General features: G+C 44.6%; 1 long non-coding RNA gene across 1 annotated transcript in view; it reads right to left on the reverse strand.

Annotated features, from left to right (window-relative positions):
• Positions 1-16,657, reverse strand: part of LOC104974662 (uncharacterized) — a 43,288-nt gene that overhangs the window by 12,754 nt on the left and 13,877 nt on the right. The window contains exon 3 of the long non-coding RNA XR_009491084.1: positions 13,553-13,603. This is a non-coding gene — a long non-coding RNA (uncharacterized lncRNA). The remainder of the gene's footprint in view (positions 1-13,552; positions 13,604-16,657) is intronic.

Here is a 16,657-nt window from a genome sequence, read left to right on the forward strand (position 1 = left end):
TCAAATATTTAAGCAGGTTTGGGGAGGGGGTAGGTTGAGGGGGAGGTGGACCATTGAGCCTAGCTTGCGGTAACCCGCAAGGGGTCCCAGGTGGGAATAGGCCCCCCCCTGCCATCCTTAGCAATGGATTAGAGATGACCGTGTCCCCAGCATTGTCTAATTAATTGTGTGAATTTCTAATGACCCTTTTACCGTCCCACCCCCCAACCCCAGTCCCTTCCTTCTGCCCTCATTCGGGCTGCTCCCTTTTATTCTAGTTGTTTCTGAAATGTGTGTTTTAGTGATGTGACTTGTCATCTGCAGAGGGAGGCAGCGTTGAACAGAAAGCAGTGCAGAGGGCTGGGGACCAGGAGTGCAGGTGGGGGAGAAGCTGGGTTGGCCTTGAACTCACTGTAGTCTCAACATACTCACTCACCTCCTCCAGGCCTGAGGGTCCCTAATGAATGTTGGGTGGGGCTAGTGAGTGTCAAACGACAGCACCCCCTCGGTGATGGACAGCAAGACCTTTGCGGGAATATGGAAATATATATATTTTAATTTTGCACCTGAATTTGTTTTAGTGAGCATTAGGGGAAACAAAGGAGCTTCCCAGGTGGCGTTAGTGGTAAAGGACTTGCTTACCAACGCAGGAGACATGAGAGATGCGGGTTCAGTCCCTAGGTTGGGAAGAAGGACACGGCAGCCCACTCCAGTATGCTTGCCTGGAGAATCCCACGGACAGAGGAGCCTGGCGGGCTACAGTCCATGGGGTCACACAGGGTCAGATCTGACTGAAGCAACTTAGCACACATACATACACACAGGGGAAATATATTTATATTATATATTACACTAGACACATTATATGGATTTAATAATGACACAGAGATGCAGTATGCTGGTGAATATTTAGTCACCAGTCCTGCAGGGGAAGAAAGCCCTGATCTGGAGCATTGGCCAGTTTCCATGTGCTTCCCTGGTAGCTCAGTGGTAAAGAATCCATCTGCCTATGCAGGAGACGCAGATTCAATCCCTGGGTTGGGAAGATCACTTGGAGATGGAAATGGCACCCCACACCAGTATTCTTGACCAGGAAATCCCGTGGACAGAGGAGCCTGGTGGGCTACAGTCTATGAGGTCCCCAAGGAGTCAGACATGACTTAGCAACTAAACAACAACAGAAATGGTGTCAATACACCTACCATCAAGCTGCTGTTGTGTCACGGAGCACAGAGTTGGGAAAAGATGTACAGGATTAGATAATGAATACAGAATTCTTATCCCCCAGAAATAATAGGTGAAAGTAACCTCAAGCACAGAGGTCATAGGAAAATGTAGTAAAATAATTAGGAAGGGATGTACTTGTTCCCCTTATCTTTCAAAAAATGTAATTGCAAGCTTCTCCAGGGGATCTTCCCAACCCAGGGACTGAACCCAGGTCTCCTGCATTACAGGCAGATTCTTTACCGTCTGAGCCATCAGGGAAGCCCAGAACTACTATAGGACCCAGCAATTCAACCACAGATAATATGCCCTGAGAAAACCATAACTCAAAAAGACACATGTATCATAATGTTCATCGCAGCATTATTTACAAGAGCCAGGACATGGATGCAACCTAGATGTCCATTGACAGATGAATGGATAAAGAAGATGTGGTACATATACACAATGGGATATTACCCAGCCATAAAAAGGAATGAAACTGAGTCATTTGTAGTGATGTGGATGAACCTAGAGTCTGTCATACAGACTGAAGTAAGTCAGAAAAAGAGAAACAGACATTGTCTATATTGCTCTTGAGCCTGTTTCTAGCCCTTTCCTCACTTTCCAGCCTCTCCCACCCACTCCTTTTCAGAGATTTGACTGCATTACTGATGGCTTCCCTGATAGCTCAGTTGGTAAAGAATCCGCCTCCAGTGCTGGAGACCCTGGTTTGACTCCTGGGTTGGGAAGATCCGCTGGAGAAGGGATAGGCTACCCACTCCAGTATTCTTGGGCGTCCCTTGTGGCTCAGCTGGTAAAGAATCTGCCTGCAATAGGGGAGACCTGACTTCGATCCCTGGGTTGGGAAGATGCCCTGGAGAAGGGAAAGGCTACCGACTCCAGTATTCTGGCCTGGAGAATTCCGTGGACTATATAGCCCATGGGGTCGAAGAGAGTTGTATACGACTGAGTGACTTGCACTTTCACTGAGGGCATCAGTGGCTGGAGGATCACCACACCTTCCTGACGCCATTCCCTGGGGAGGAAACATGATATGGGAGTCGTGAGGGTGGCTCCCGTCCAGGAGGACTGGAATAAGGACCAGTTTGTACAAGGTATAGGGAAATCATGGGTGCTTTGCATCCCAGGCACCATTCTCCTCTCTCCAGACAAATCATCTCAACGCGCTTTGCCTTAGATTTGCTTTATGAATCTGTTATTGTTGATTTTCAGTTGTAAATATGGCTCATGAGATTGCAAACACACACGCCCAGGGGGGCCGACAGGAATCATTAACGCAGAAAGCAGGCCAGTGAGGGGCTGTGGCAAACCAGGGAATCTAACACCCCGCCTGAGGGGACATCAGGAACCCACCAGCCAGCTGGGGCTGCACATAGACCAGAATTCCTTATTGGAGCTGAAAATGCTGATTTGAACATAAATTTCCTTTTTAAAATTTTTATATTTTTAATTGGAGGATAATTGCTTTCCAACATGGTGTCGGTTTCTGCCAAACATCAAGATGAATCAGCCATGAGTATACGTATGTCCTCTCCCTCTTGAGCTTCCCTCCCACCTCCCACCCCCCACCCCCAGCCCATCCCATTCCTTTAGGTGGTCAGAGAGCATGGGGTTGAGCTCCCTGAGTCCTACAGCGATTCCTGCTGGCGATCTATTTCACATGTGGCGGTGTGTATGTTTCAGCGCTACTCTCTCAATCTGTCTCACCCCCTCCTTCCCCCCACTGTGTCCACAAGTCTGTTTTCTACGTCTATATCTCCATGTCCGCAAATTCTTAGATGCATCCCCTATAAAAGAGGCGGGTCTGTGGCCCACGCCCTGTATAGACACCATGGTGCTCTGAGACTTCCGTCAGTAGAAACAAGCAGAAGTCGTGCTGTGCTGGCCCACACTTTAAGAAACTGGCAGGTTCTACTTTCCGTCCTGTGGAGTCCTGAGTCATCGTTTAAGACATCAAACTATCCCGAGGCTACCATATTGGAAATACTGTGTCAAGAGACACTGTCCAGCCCTTCACTTTTTGAGTCAACCATACTTAGAACAGACAAATAGAACAGAAAAGGGGCATCTGCAGTCAGCCTTGCCTATGTGGCAGATTTGTCAACTAAATAAAGAACTGTGGTTGTCACTTGGCTTTGGGATTTGTTTTTTTAATGTCAAAAGAGATAGTCAGAACATTGACTTAGCAAGACTGTGTTGGTCGTGATCCAATTGTTTCCTATTTTTAAATTTTAGACTGAAAACTACAACAAATGTGGTTGTGAAATTGGTCACTTTTGCCCCTATTTCAGATAATTTGCTTGGGTGAGGTCTCTGTAGGAAGATTTATTGAATCGAGATGTTTAGACATTGTTGGTGCTCTTGAGAATGACTCTGCCAAATTCCTCTCTCCAAAAGTTGAACCAATTTATACTCCAATGAGAAGTGATGTATTTTTTTTTCAATTAATTATGTGAATGTAGTTCACTCTGGGTTTTTCTGGTAGCTCAGCTGGTAGAGAATCCACCTGCAGTACAGGAGATCCCGATTCTATTTCTGGATTGAGAAGATCCCCTGGAGAAGGGATAGACCACCCACTCCAGTATTCTTGGGCTTCCCTGGTGGCTCAGATGGTAAAGAATCTGCCTGCAATGTGGGAGACCTAGCTTCGATCCCTGGGTTGGGAAGATCCTCTGGAGGAGGGCATGGCAATCCACTCCAGTATTCTTGCCTGGAGAATCCCCATGGACAGAGGAGCCTGGTGGGCTCCAGTTCATGGGCTTGCAAAGAGTTGGACATGACTGAGATTCTAAGCACAGCACAGTACAGCCCATTCTGAGTTGTGGAGGGACGAAGAAGAATCAGAGATGTAGAAAGGTCTTTGGTCCTTAGATCAGACAAATGTCGGCTGACCAGGAAAATTTATTTCCAGTTGAGAATTTACTGTCACTGAAGCTGACGCACAGCCTCGCTTTTCACTACAACCATAAAAAGGATTTGCTGAATGAATCTCTTACACAAACAAAAGATCAATGTCTGACCTGGGTGCCTGTCTCCCTCCTTAATTTGTATGTTCAGGTATATTTTCATTATATCTTTTTCTGCATGTAGTAGTAATAAAAACTAATGTAAAATACAGCCACCAGCCAGTCTGGGCATTTGATGCAAATGTAGGTTTGGTAAATATCTGTGTTGTAATGCACACTCAGTTGCTCAGTCGTGTTAGATCTTTGGTAACCTAATGGACTGTAGCCCACCCGCCAGGCTCCTCTCTCCATGGGACTTCCCGGGCAAGAATACTGGAGCGGGTTGCCATTCCCTTCTCCAGGGAATCTTCCCCACCCAGGGATCAAACCTGCGTCTCTTGTGTCTCTTGCACTGGCAGGTGGATTCTTTACCACGAGCACTACCAGTGTGGCATAGCTTGGGATGGAAGTGCCTAGACTGACTAGGGCAGGAAGCTCTGGGTCAGGACCCGCTGCCCCGGCAAGGAAGTGACACAGAGAATAACAACAAAACAGGTATGAGAGAAAAATAAGGATGAGTCTGAATCCCCAGTGAGCAGAAGAACCAGCTTACAAGCGGCCCAGGGGTTTGGTGTCCCTAACCCCTCCGTTGTTTAAAGGGTCAACTGTGCTTTCAAAGTGGCCAGAAATAAGGATATAATGAAAGTGCAAGACATATTAATGTTAGCATTAATAATACTGTGATTAATGATAAGTAACATTTATTGACCACCTATTATTTGCCAGACATCGTTCTAAAGGTTTTACACAACACTGTATTGTAAGGATTATTACTAATTGATCTGTGGACACTGGGCTACAGAGAGGTTAATGAACTTGTTACACAGGTCGGGGGGAGGGGGGACTGGTTAGCAGTGAGCTGCGATTGAACCTGGAGCCGTCTGACTCCAGAGCACAGGCTCACCGGGATTCTAGGCCTCCCCTGGTGTTTGTTGAGTGACTGAATGATGATGTTCATCAGGGCTGGAATCCAAATTAGCGTAAGAGGCGGGGGAACACCTCCTACACTGTCCGCCCTGGCCTAGTTTTTCATGGGGTGCCCGAGGCCAGGCAGGGCTGTGGGTCTGGGATTCGGAGAGGATGGTGAGACAGTTAGGGGGCTTGCTGGATGGAACATCCTGGTTCCCATTGTTTGGGAAGAGAACATGGGACGGAAGAAGCCAGCCTCGCCTCCCTGGCCCCGTCACTGTCAGGAGGGCCACAAATAGCTGAGAAGCAGGCAAGAAGCAGAGGAGCTCTCCTGGGCTCTGGAGCCAAGACAGGATTGAGTGGGCAGCCCGGACGCCTCCTCATCCCTCCAGGATATCTGGACTCCTGCGAGAGGAGCTGACAGCAGCTGGTGTGACCTGAGGGTGACACGGGCTCCCCTCCCACCCCACCCTCCGCCTTCAGCAGATGGTTGCTTTAATCCTTCTTCTTTTTTTTTAAACACTAACATTTATTTTTATACTTACGATTTTCTTAATAAGTGTGTTATGAATTTGGATATACTTTTCAGAGCTTTATATTGAATTTGTCATTAGATGCATGCAACTCAGAGTTCTTTTGATTTCCTTGTTAACCTGAGAATCACTACAGTAACATTGTTTTAAAAATTTTTTTAATGGTTTTTTAAAGTTAACTTTTATTGGAGTATAGTTGCTTTACAATGTTATGTTAGATTCTACTGTACGGCAGAGTGATCAGCCATATATATGCATATGTCGCCTCCATTTTGGACTTCCCATTCAGGTCACCACAGAGCATTATGTAGAGTTCCTGGTCTTAACACACCTTCCTGCCTGAGCAGTTCCCACCTCATTCCCTCCAGACTAATGTATTATTATCTCACTTACTATGATGGGGTTGACCATACAGTCTAACCAAAGTTAGGCATTCATCCTGTGTCCAGCCTCAGGTTTTGAAACCAGAAAATGAAGTAGATTCTATGATTCCCATTTTACAGAGAAGGAAAACTGAGCCATGTAGACCCGGTGGCTAATACTAAGCAAAGGCTGGACTTGAACCTGGATCTTAATCCTGGCTTCAAAGCTCATGCTCTTAACAGCTACACCATGCTTCTCCCCAGCGCAGGATCAGGAAGCGGTTAAACATACGTCCTTTGCTGCCTGCCCTTGGCTAGGGTGACCCAGCTGACCTGATTTGCCCTGGTCTGAAGGATTTGCTAGGGCACACAGCTTTCAGCATTAAAGTGGGGACAGTCCTCAGCAAACCAGGACTGCTGGTCACCAGGTTAGGCTCTGCCACTCCCACGCCAACTTGGGCAAGCTACTTAACCTTTCTATGCCTCAGTTTCCTTGTCTATAAAATGGGGTTAATGATGGTGACTTGAGTGTGTATAAAGCTTGGTTTATAGGAAGTCTAAGTGTTACTTAAAAAAAAATCTTTTATTGAGTTATAATTTATATACCGTATAATTCACTTGCTTTACTTGCACAATTCAATGATTTTTGCTATGTTTACAGAGCTGTGTAATTGTCATCATAGGCACAGAGATCTTTTTTAGCCACACGACATGTAGGATTTTAGTTCTCTGACAAGTGATCGAACCCTCATCCCCTATATTGGAAGCATGGAGTCTTAACTTCTGGACCACCAGGGAAGTCCCTGTGTTAGCTATTTTTATTGGTTTTGCTACTGCTATTGTGGTTACCAGTTCAGGAATGTAGAGGAAGCTTGAACTTGGTGCTTAGAAGCTCAGTCTTTGCAGACGGACAGCGAAAGTACATGCTGGCTCCTCCCTCGGCTACTGGCCCTGTGGTCTGAGCAGTGTTGCCCCTAGCTTGGCACAGTGGCAGCCTTGACTAGGGCCAGCTGCCTTTCTGTGAAAGGCCCCCTTTTCTCCCATCCATCTCTCTCTTTGCCCCATCGTCTTTTCTCAACAAGACTCTCAGGCCCCCATGCTGAGTCACCGTGGGCAGCATAAAGGACAGTCCAAGGCTTGAGTTGCACTGATTTCTTTCTCCCAGGGAGAAAGGGTTTCCAGAATCCCACCTTCTGCCTTTTCTCTCCTGCCCAGTCCATGCCCCGCCGCTCCCTACCCTTTCTCTTTTGGGGCAGGGTTGTGTCTGACTTGGTTTGTGCTGTTTTGTAGGAGTTAAGGTCCAGGAGCTCAGAGCCTGAGGGAACTCTCTGGCTTTCTCTGACCTTTCCTGTTTGAGAAAGACATGAAGATGCTAAATTCTGGGAGAGGTAGCACTCACCGGTGAAGGTTAAGTGAATTTCTATAGCTGGCCAAACGGCTATGATCTCCTTCATGGCTAGAATTGGAGTTGTTTTGAGGTGGTGAGCATTACAGGAAGCGCTCAAATGATTTGTTCATTCATTCACTCACTCACTTTTTGACTCATTAATTTTATTCATCACTACTGTTTGTTCATTCCTACATTTACCCACTCTCATTCATTCATTTTATTCATTACTATGTGTTCATTCATTCATTTTTATTCCTTACTACCTACTGTGTGCCAAGTCCTGCAGAGACTCTGGGAACAAAGCAGATGATACCAGTTCTGCCTTTCCATCATACACACTCCTATTTTCCCAAGGAGAAATTGCCATTTTTTAGACAGCTCAAATGTACCAGCTTTTAAGGACATGGAGATGAAATAATCAGATGTCTCCCACCGCTTGAGATATTAATTTAGTTATAGAAACAGCATTTTAAATCTCTTCCTATGTTAAAATAGTACATTAATTTAGAATTTGATGCTTTCCCTCCCTAACCTTCCCATTTAAAAAACTGTTTTCTTCAAACCCTTCCTAAGCTTCCCACCATCGTCTTTCTCATCACTTGAGATACTTTTTCAGCTCAGAGCAAATCCCTTTCATTTTCACCTATGTTGTTCAAAACACAGCCCTTTTCCAAATGCCAACCTTGTCATCACTGAAAATTTTATTCTAAGCAATACGTGCCCACTCATTTATTCACTTCTCATTACAATCGGTTTTCATTTGTCCTATAGATTAGCTTTACCAGGTCTGATCTACAAAGGTTCATTTAAAATTTCTAACACTTGTAATTGAGAGATCACATTCTTATGAACATCTACTAAATCTCTGTAGATTTAGTAAATATCCATTTTCATTATGGCTCGCACCATAGTCCCTTGTAGGGTTTGTTACTGTCTTCCAACACTCCTTTCACAAAGACAGACAAATCTTTAGTTAAGAAGTTAAAGGTTTAAACATCTCGGGATCACTTGGGAAAATGTAGTAAAAAAGAATTAAGCCCACTAACTACAAAGATTGTTAAATGAGTCCATCAAGTGATGTGTAAGTTTCCACAATGCTCTCATGTGTTGTTCACAATAAGGTAATTGTGAGCACATCACTCTGTACACATCCTACCTGTCATGTGAGAAGCTGTTTAAAGCCTGGAGGGTGTAAACCATGGCCTGCACATCAACTCTTTCCAGCCCCACTGACTGTTTTTATAAATAAAGTTTTATTGAAACATGGCCCTATCCATTTGTTTTCATCTTTTCTGATAACCGCTTTCACATAGTCACTACAGAGACCCACAAACCCTCAAATGTTTACGCTCTGGCCCTTTCTATAAGCTGCTTGCCGCGTCTTGTATCAGACTATTAGACAGCCCCTTTGTTTCTGAGAAATAATTGGGTGGATTTTGGGCGTGTAGAGAAGATCACGGAAGCCCTTAACAGGCAGAGTAGGCAAACAAGCAAGAAAAACACTGCCATCATTATTATCACTACTAGTAGTAATAGCAACAAGAAACTCGACAATGACAATACAGCAATGAAGACAGGCCTGTTTTGCTTGTGTCACTAGGATGTAATGTTTTAGGAAGAGGAGGCAGGTAGGATCTCTTCTCAAAATCAGGGTGTGCCCTGCACAGGCTCCTTGGGAAGTTCCTAAATTCCAAAGGCCTCTGCCTGAGCTTGCAGGCAACTGGGGCTCTTTTTGGTCTCCTCAGGTGTCTAGCACAGACTGGAGTGTTCCAAAGGCTAATGGTCTGGAGGCTTAGCCCTAGGTTCAACCAATGCAGAGGAACTAGCCCCACTTAGAGGCTACTGCGGGGCAGGACTTGCGCTGGGCACCTTCCGTGGTCATCTTTCGTGCCTCAGCAGCTCAGGAATAGGTAATGTAACCCCTTGTTTAAATGGAAGGGAACAGGCTCGGACAGGTGAGGGCTTAGCCCAGTGCCACCCAGCTTTCTAAGACCTCCTTCAATCCCTTAATGTTAGTCGCTCAGTCTTGTTTGACTCTTTGGGACTCCATGGACTGTAGCCTGCCAGGCTCCTCTGTCCTTGGGATTTCCCAGGCAAGAATACTAGAGAGGGTTGCCACTCCCTTCTCCAGAGAATCTTCCCAAACCTGGGTCTCCTGCATTGCAGGCAGATTCTTTACTGTCTGAGCCATCAGGGAAGTCCAATCCCTTGGACGTCCCCAAATCTTTCTATTTCCCTCCCTTGTTGGCCTCAGATGTTACACTCTGTTCTCATTATAGTGGGAGTCACAATTTGCCATTATGCGCTTAAAACCAAAACCAAACTCCACCCCTGCTGTAGCGTCTGTCTTCCCACCAGACTCTAAGCACCACCTTAGGGAAGCGTCTTGCCCACGTGGCTCACCACAGGCCTAGAACCTTGTGCAAGTCCTGGCACATAATAGGTGCTCACTAAATAGCCACTGATTTTGCAGAGGAACTTCTACGTGCAGACTTCTACAGAGGGTTCCAATCAGATGGTTGTGTCTCAGAGGGGCCAGCAGTCTTCTCAGTAGAGCCTGGGTCCCCCGTGCCCTTATCTGTGTGAGTGAGAATTGTCGCCCCCATGCCATCACAACTGTCAAAACAACGACGATGACAGCACAATAATAACAATAACAGTAACAGGCTTGCTTTTACAAAGAGTCCTGACAACCGTGCTGAGGCCAAACCAGACAGATGTCCCCTTTGTCTCTGACTCTCCATGAGTTGACCTTCTCAGCTATTGAATCTCAAGTGGAAGGTCTTATTTGAAAGGGTTTTGAATGGACCCCTGAGGCTTGCTCTTGGAAGGCAGGACCAGGCCTTCCATAACACGGTGCTCTGTTTCAGCATTCTGGTCAAATGTCAAAGAAGGAAGCAGAAAAGCCTGCGGGGGAAAATGTAGCATTCTTAAGTAAGTACTGGGCACCAGGAATAAAATGATAGTCGCCTGGGAATGGGTACTGCGTTCAGGGCTTTATATTCATTATTTCTAAGCCTTTCAACAGGTTCACTTGTATACATTTTGGTGCTCTTTTTACCTATGGGGTAAACAAAAGCTCAGAGATGTTGAGCACCTCACACAGGGTCACACAGCCAACAGGAAGCACAGCAAGGATGTGAACTGAGTTTGTGAACTTGCTGGAAATCACACAGCACTTTCCTGGCAGAGCTGGAATGAGAGCCAGGTCCTGTGTGCTTAACCACCCTGCCTTTGTGCCTCTCGGGCTGCTAGGATTTCCTTGTTTCTGCAGGGTGAACTGAAGCCTGAGAATCATACTCTGTTCTTGGCTATCTCGGGGCTGGGAGGAGCCAGAGAGAATAGAGACTCTCTTTGTTCTCTCTCAAAGGCAAGTAAGGTGGAGTTCCCAATTTCGGGCCATTAAAGGCAAATTTGTTATGGCCACTTCAGAGGAGGTGCAGCGGTTTGTCTGGGGTGGGGGACGCAGTGGGCGTGAACCCCCACACTGGCTAGAAGAAGCCCAGTTACTGTTCTTTGGTGGATTCACACTGTTTTGAAGGGCCAACAGGCACAGAGAGGAAACAAGTGAAGGAGCATTACAAATTCATTATAGCAACTAACTGCTTCCATTTGTGCCTGTGGCTGAGGGCTCGGTCTCCAAATGAAGCACATTATCCCTTTGTACAGAGCTCTGCCCTCTGGAAGCCAGGCCCTGGCTGGGCCACAGCTCATGGGAGCACAGAGGCAAATTGCTTTAGACTTAGGGTCGTGTCTGGGGAGGTGGTGGCTGGTGGTGCGGGTCACGGCCTGCCTGCCCTTGAAGGGAGTGTGTCTTGCCTAGACTCTTCGATGCCCTGGGAAGCCATATTTTGTGCTTGTTATCAGGGTATTGTCTCAGACACCCTGATTCACAGGGTGACCGACAACCGTGACCAGTAACTGGTTGGTCTAATTTGAATAGATAATTCCACCAATTTGACTCCTGTTTGGGCAAATTGGGTTTGGGGAAATGAGACGCTGGGCCTGGGGAGCTGGGAAAACTTGAGTTGAGAGACTAGGAAATGGATGCCAGACCAGGCTGGCTGTTTTATTTTTCTTTATTTTTTCAATTTGGTATATTAATAATATTTATTGATTCCAATCCTCAGCAATGCCTAGAAGAATATTCATTCTGACAGTAATTGCTAACAAAGGATGGATTTTCAGTTTGTCACCAAACTAAAACTGTTCATTTGTCTATGTACCATTTCAACCAGTTTTGCCAAAATAGGAAAAAGAAAAGTTTATGGCTTTTTTTGTCTTTTACTCCTAAAGTAAGAAATCTCCAAAGAAAACTTCTAAAAATGTACCATTAGGTTATTAATAATAAAAATATAATAAATTATCACATGACTATAATCATCACTGGAAAAAAGCTCAGTAAGTTTGTCTTCATATTCTGAATAAAATTAATTTCTTTTTTCATTTTTGAAAACTTTATTTTATATTAGAGAATAGGGCTTCTCTGGTGGCTCAGTGGTAAAGAATCCACTTGCTAACGCAGGAGACGTGGGTTTGATCCCTCGGTCAGGAAGATCCCCTGGAGAAGGAAACGACAACCTACTCCAGGGTTCTTGCCTGGGAAAATCCCATGGACAGAGGAGTCTGGCAGGCTGCAGTCCATGGGGTCGCAAAAGAGTTGGACACGATTGAGAGACTGAACAGCAAGAGCAACAAATAGCCAATTAACAACGCTGTGCTGGTTTCGGGTGGACAGCAAAGCGGCTCAGCCTTACATGTACGTGTATCCTTTCTACTCCAAACTCCCCTCCCATCCAGGCTGCAATACCACAGACTGGCTATTTTGAATTACTACCAACTGATGTTGTGAAGAAACTGACCTCAGTACAGGAGAGAAATGGCAAAGAGACACAGAGAGAAGCAGAGACGCCATGACTGAGAGGCTAGAAAGAGAGCAAAAGGAGAAAAGGTACCTCGTGGATTCCTAGTGACACTTCTTTTTTCCCCCCAAATTCTCTTTTCCCAAAGGTCACTTGTGTAAATCTGTTTTAACCAATGGAATTTTAAGAGCAGCCATCATTTCTTTAGCATAAAGATCTCAACCCTATGCTTCTAGAGGCCCAGAAAAATTGTAAATGCCAGGGATAGGCTGATAATAGAAGAAATAGGGGGTGATGACTAAAGATACGGAGACCACATACCCTGGATAAGGGGGAACACTTCCTGAGTTCTGACTTATATTTGTCATGTGAGGATGTGAACCCAGATGCTGGAAATCTGGACTTTATGTCAACACTCTAATAATTAAAATGGCTCAGCAGGTGAAGAATCCACCTGCAGTGCAGGAGACACAGGAGATGTGGGTTTGATCCCTGGGCCAGGGAAGATCCCCTGGAGGAGGAAATGGCAACCCACTCTAGTATTCCTGCCTGGAAAATTCCATGGACAGAGAAATTGCAAGGAGTCAGACATAACTGAGCACATGGCATGCAATTAAAAATTGATAACTAATTAAAAGCCACGGTAAAGGCCAACCCAGAACACATGGAGCCATAGCTCACTGTGCAAACTTTTCTAGAACCTTCTTTACAGTTGAGTGGAGTTCAGCCTGTGGTGGGTGTGTCTGTGGGCTACCCATAGGCATTTAATTACCGAAGAAGCAAAACTCATTGGTTATAAAGCATTTTCCTCACTGTACAGACTGCAACTGGTATTATTGTGATTTTTATTCCATTGTATTGTTTTTAATTCAGAACTTTGTAGTTTTAGAAATGTTACTTACGTGTCGTAAATAAGATCCTTATGGAGTTAGAAAAACAAAACAAAAAATGAGTACTTTGTGACTACTTAGAGACATAAAGCCCAGCCTGGAATGTCATATTTGTTGGTCTGTAAAGTAGTCTGTTGTGAATGGTTCCTTTTTTCATTAGCCTATTTTGCTTCTGCCTACTTTATTTTTTTCTAACAATTTTTAAGTTTACCAATGTGTATCTGAAAGCATTGAAACTAATTTCTTTCCATTTTATGCTTTGCTTGTTACTGATTTTTTTTCATAACTTTCTTTTTTTCCAGATCTGACTTAATTAGATTTTACTTTATTTCCTTGATTCTGCAATCTTTTCCCCTTAGAGACCAAGCATTTCATATTGTCGTTTATTTACTTACCAAGATGCCTGGGTGATGAAGTGAAAGCATCAGTCATCTATGAAAGGCAACCTGCATTTTTAAAGCAAAATTTTTAGTAATTAGAGTGTTCGTTCATCTGACTTCCTTCTGAGAAACAGTCCTAGGCTGAGAGATTGGAGACTCATTTAGAGACTTGCAATTTGCACTTGGTTGTCCAAGAAACTTAACTCAGGTCTTTCTGTCTCATTTTTCCTATGTGTAAAATGAGGATAGTGATGTCCTGATGGTTATTGTGAAAGTGAAAAAAGAACGAATGAGAAAAGGAAATGTTAAAGCTCAGTGGAAATATCAGATTTGAGTTCAATATTATAACCATGTAAATTAAAAGCATGGCTTCTAGAAACTCAGGATGTAGTTAATGTGTATATGATACAGAGTCATATGCTGGGCCTAAGAAGAAGACTCAAATCAGCATGGAGAGGAGAAGTCTTTCTATGCCTTTTATTCTTTCTGGAGGTATTTACAACCCATATTCTATTGCCAGTTCTTTTTTGGATACAGACAGTCCAAAGTGAGTTGTGACAGCCATGGTGCCTGTCCTCATGGAGCTTTCCGTCTGGTATGATCAATGTGATAGTGAAGGAAGTCAGTGAAGGCTTCCTGGAGGAAGTGTCATCTCACCTGAGTCTTGAGAATATATTCGAGTTAGGTGAAATGGATCTGCATGAGGAGGAGTAGGAGGAGTAACCCAGGAGCTGGGAACAGCATGTGCAGTTCTTCAGAAATAAGAAAGTCTCTAGAGTTTAATTAGTCATCCACTGCTGCAAAACAAACTACTTCAAAATATAATGGCTCAAAGCAACAAACATTTATTATGTCAGTGTCTCTGGGTTAGGAATCTGGTATGGCTTTACCTCAGGTTCCCAATGACTTTTGGGTGGATATATCTATTTCTTGCCAATTGATGCTCTCCATATTCTTGCCTGGAGAATTCCAGGGACGGGGGAGCCTGGTGGGCTGCCGTCTATGGGGTCGCACAGAGTCAGACACTATTGAAGCGACTTAGCAGCAGTAGCAGTATAGAGCTACTTAGGGCTTCCCTTGTGGCTCAGAAGGTAAAGCATCTGCCTACACTGTGGGAGACCCGGATTTGAGCCCTGGGTCGGGAAGATCCTCTGGAGAAGGAAATGGTAACCCTCTCCAGTACTGTTGCCTGGGAAATACCATGGATGGAGGAGCCGGTAGGCTGCAGTCCATGGGGTCACAAAGAGTCGGACACGACTGAGCGACTTCACTTCATAGAGCTACTTGCAATAGCTTGGAGCAGAGTAAGAGTGGGGAGAGGAAGAGAAGAGAGAGAACATAATGGATGTCAGAATATTTTTGTAACCTAATCTTAGAGGAGAATCTTTTCACTTTTATCATTTTATTTTCATTAGAAGTGAGTCACTGGGTCCAGGTTATACTCAAGGGAGAGGGATTATACATGTGCTTGAATACTATAGGAGGGGTCATTGGGGTCATTTTAGAGGCAACTCTAAAATATACCAGGGGCATATTTATTCAGTTCTCAGTTTCACAAGTAAGGGTAGTGAATGGAAGGGTAGTGTAAGATAAGTCTAGAAAGGTGGATGGGTACTTTATAGGCTTTATCAGTCATGTTAAGGATTTGAAATTTCTTTTTTTTTTCTAAAGGGATTTGAGATTTCTTTTCCAAGAGTAGTGGAGAAATTTTGAAGAGATTTAAGGAAAACTGAAATACGACCAGATTTTTAATTTTAGATGGATGCAGCTTGGGAGATAGATTGGAGGGAGGCATTTGTTGTTGCAAGAAGACCACATTGGTTATCCAAGCAAGCAAAATGGCAGCCTGAAGAGGGGAAGTGGTAGAGAGGATGAAGAAAAGTGAAGGATTCCAGGGACATTTAGGAAGCCAAATAAGTAAGACTTGATGAATGGATGTGAGTAGAATAAAAGGGTGAAGAAAGGGTCAAGAGTTATTTCTAGGATTCTGAAACTCGTGTTGTTGGATACGTGGTGATACCATTTCCCCTGAAGTCAGGACCAACTGAAAAGGAATGAATCTGGGCAAGGAAATGTTGGATTTGGCTTTGAGCACACCATATTTGAAGCACCCATGTCATGGCCAAGAGGAGATGGCTAGTGACAAGTTGACTCACTAGTCTTCAGGGAAGGAGGGAGATCTAGGATAGTTAGATTGGAGAGTCACCAACATCTGGTAAGTAACTGAACTCACAGGACTGGATGAGGTCTCCTAAGGAGAAGGCTGGTTAGCCTCAAAGGGAACAGGCATGAGGTGCTCTGTGCAGGCTTGGGGCTCTGGAAGAGCAGCAAGTGGGACACAGTGCTGAGAGGCTGTAAAGACAGGCTGCCATATCACCTGTTAGAAGTCAAGCATTAAACTCTATGACTCTTGGGCATTGTTTTACCTTTATAGTTTGTTGTGGTGTTTTGTTTTCTGAATGATACCATTACTGATGATTTGCAGATGAAGCCTGAGAATTCTGTCTTTCTCAGTCTCACTTTCATTTCTGTTTTCCAAACCTGTTGCTAGAAAAGGAGAATGGAAGAGATGGGATGGGTTGGGGCGAGGTGGACAGGTTCCTTTGCCATTTGCAGGCTTGTGATTTACTCTGGGCTTTTTACACAACTTTTGGAGGCTGTGTGAAGCACTCCTGCACTTTGATCTCTGAAGGGTTTAAGGAGCCATAATGGAGACCGTGGTTCTTTCTACTTAAACTTGAGAGAGAGGAGAACATAGTGGTTAAAGTCATGACTCCTTGAGTCACCCTGTGTGGCTTCAAATCCCAACTTTGCTAATTACCAGGTGTATGACCTTAGAAAAATGACTTAGTATTTTTGTCCCCCAGATTCCTCATCGCTAAAATAGGATGATAACATAGTCTGTCTCAAAGGGTTGATAGGAGTGAAGAAAACACTTGGACCGGTACTTGGCACACAAAAAGTGCTATGGAAGAGTTTTAAAAACAAAAGTAGCCCAAGTACAGTGATGGTTATCTTGTAGAGTGACTGCTCATCCCATTAATCTTTATTTCTGAGAAGGTCCCTCTCACTCACTGTATGATGCTCAGCAGCCATGTTGATATCATGTGACCCTCCCTG

Source organism: Bos taurus, chromosome 17 (assembly GCF_002263795.3).
Source record: "Bos taurus isolate L1 Dominette 01449 registration number 42190680 breed Hereford chromosome 17, ARS-UCD2.0, whole genome shotgun sequence".
NCBI lineage: Eukaryota > Metazoa > Chordata > Mammalia > Artiodactyla > Bovidae > Bos > Bos taurus.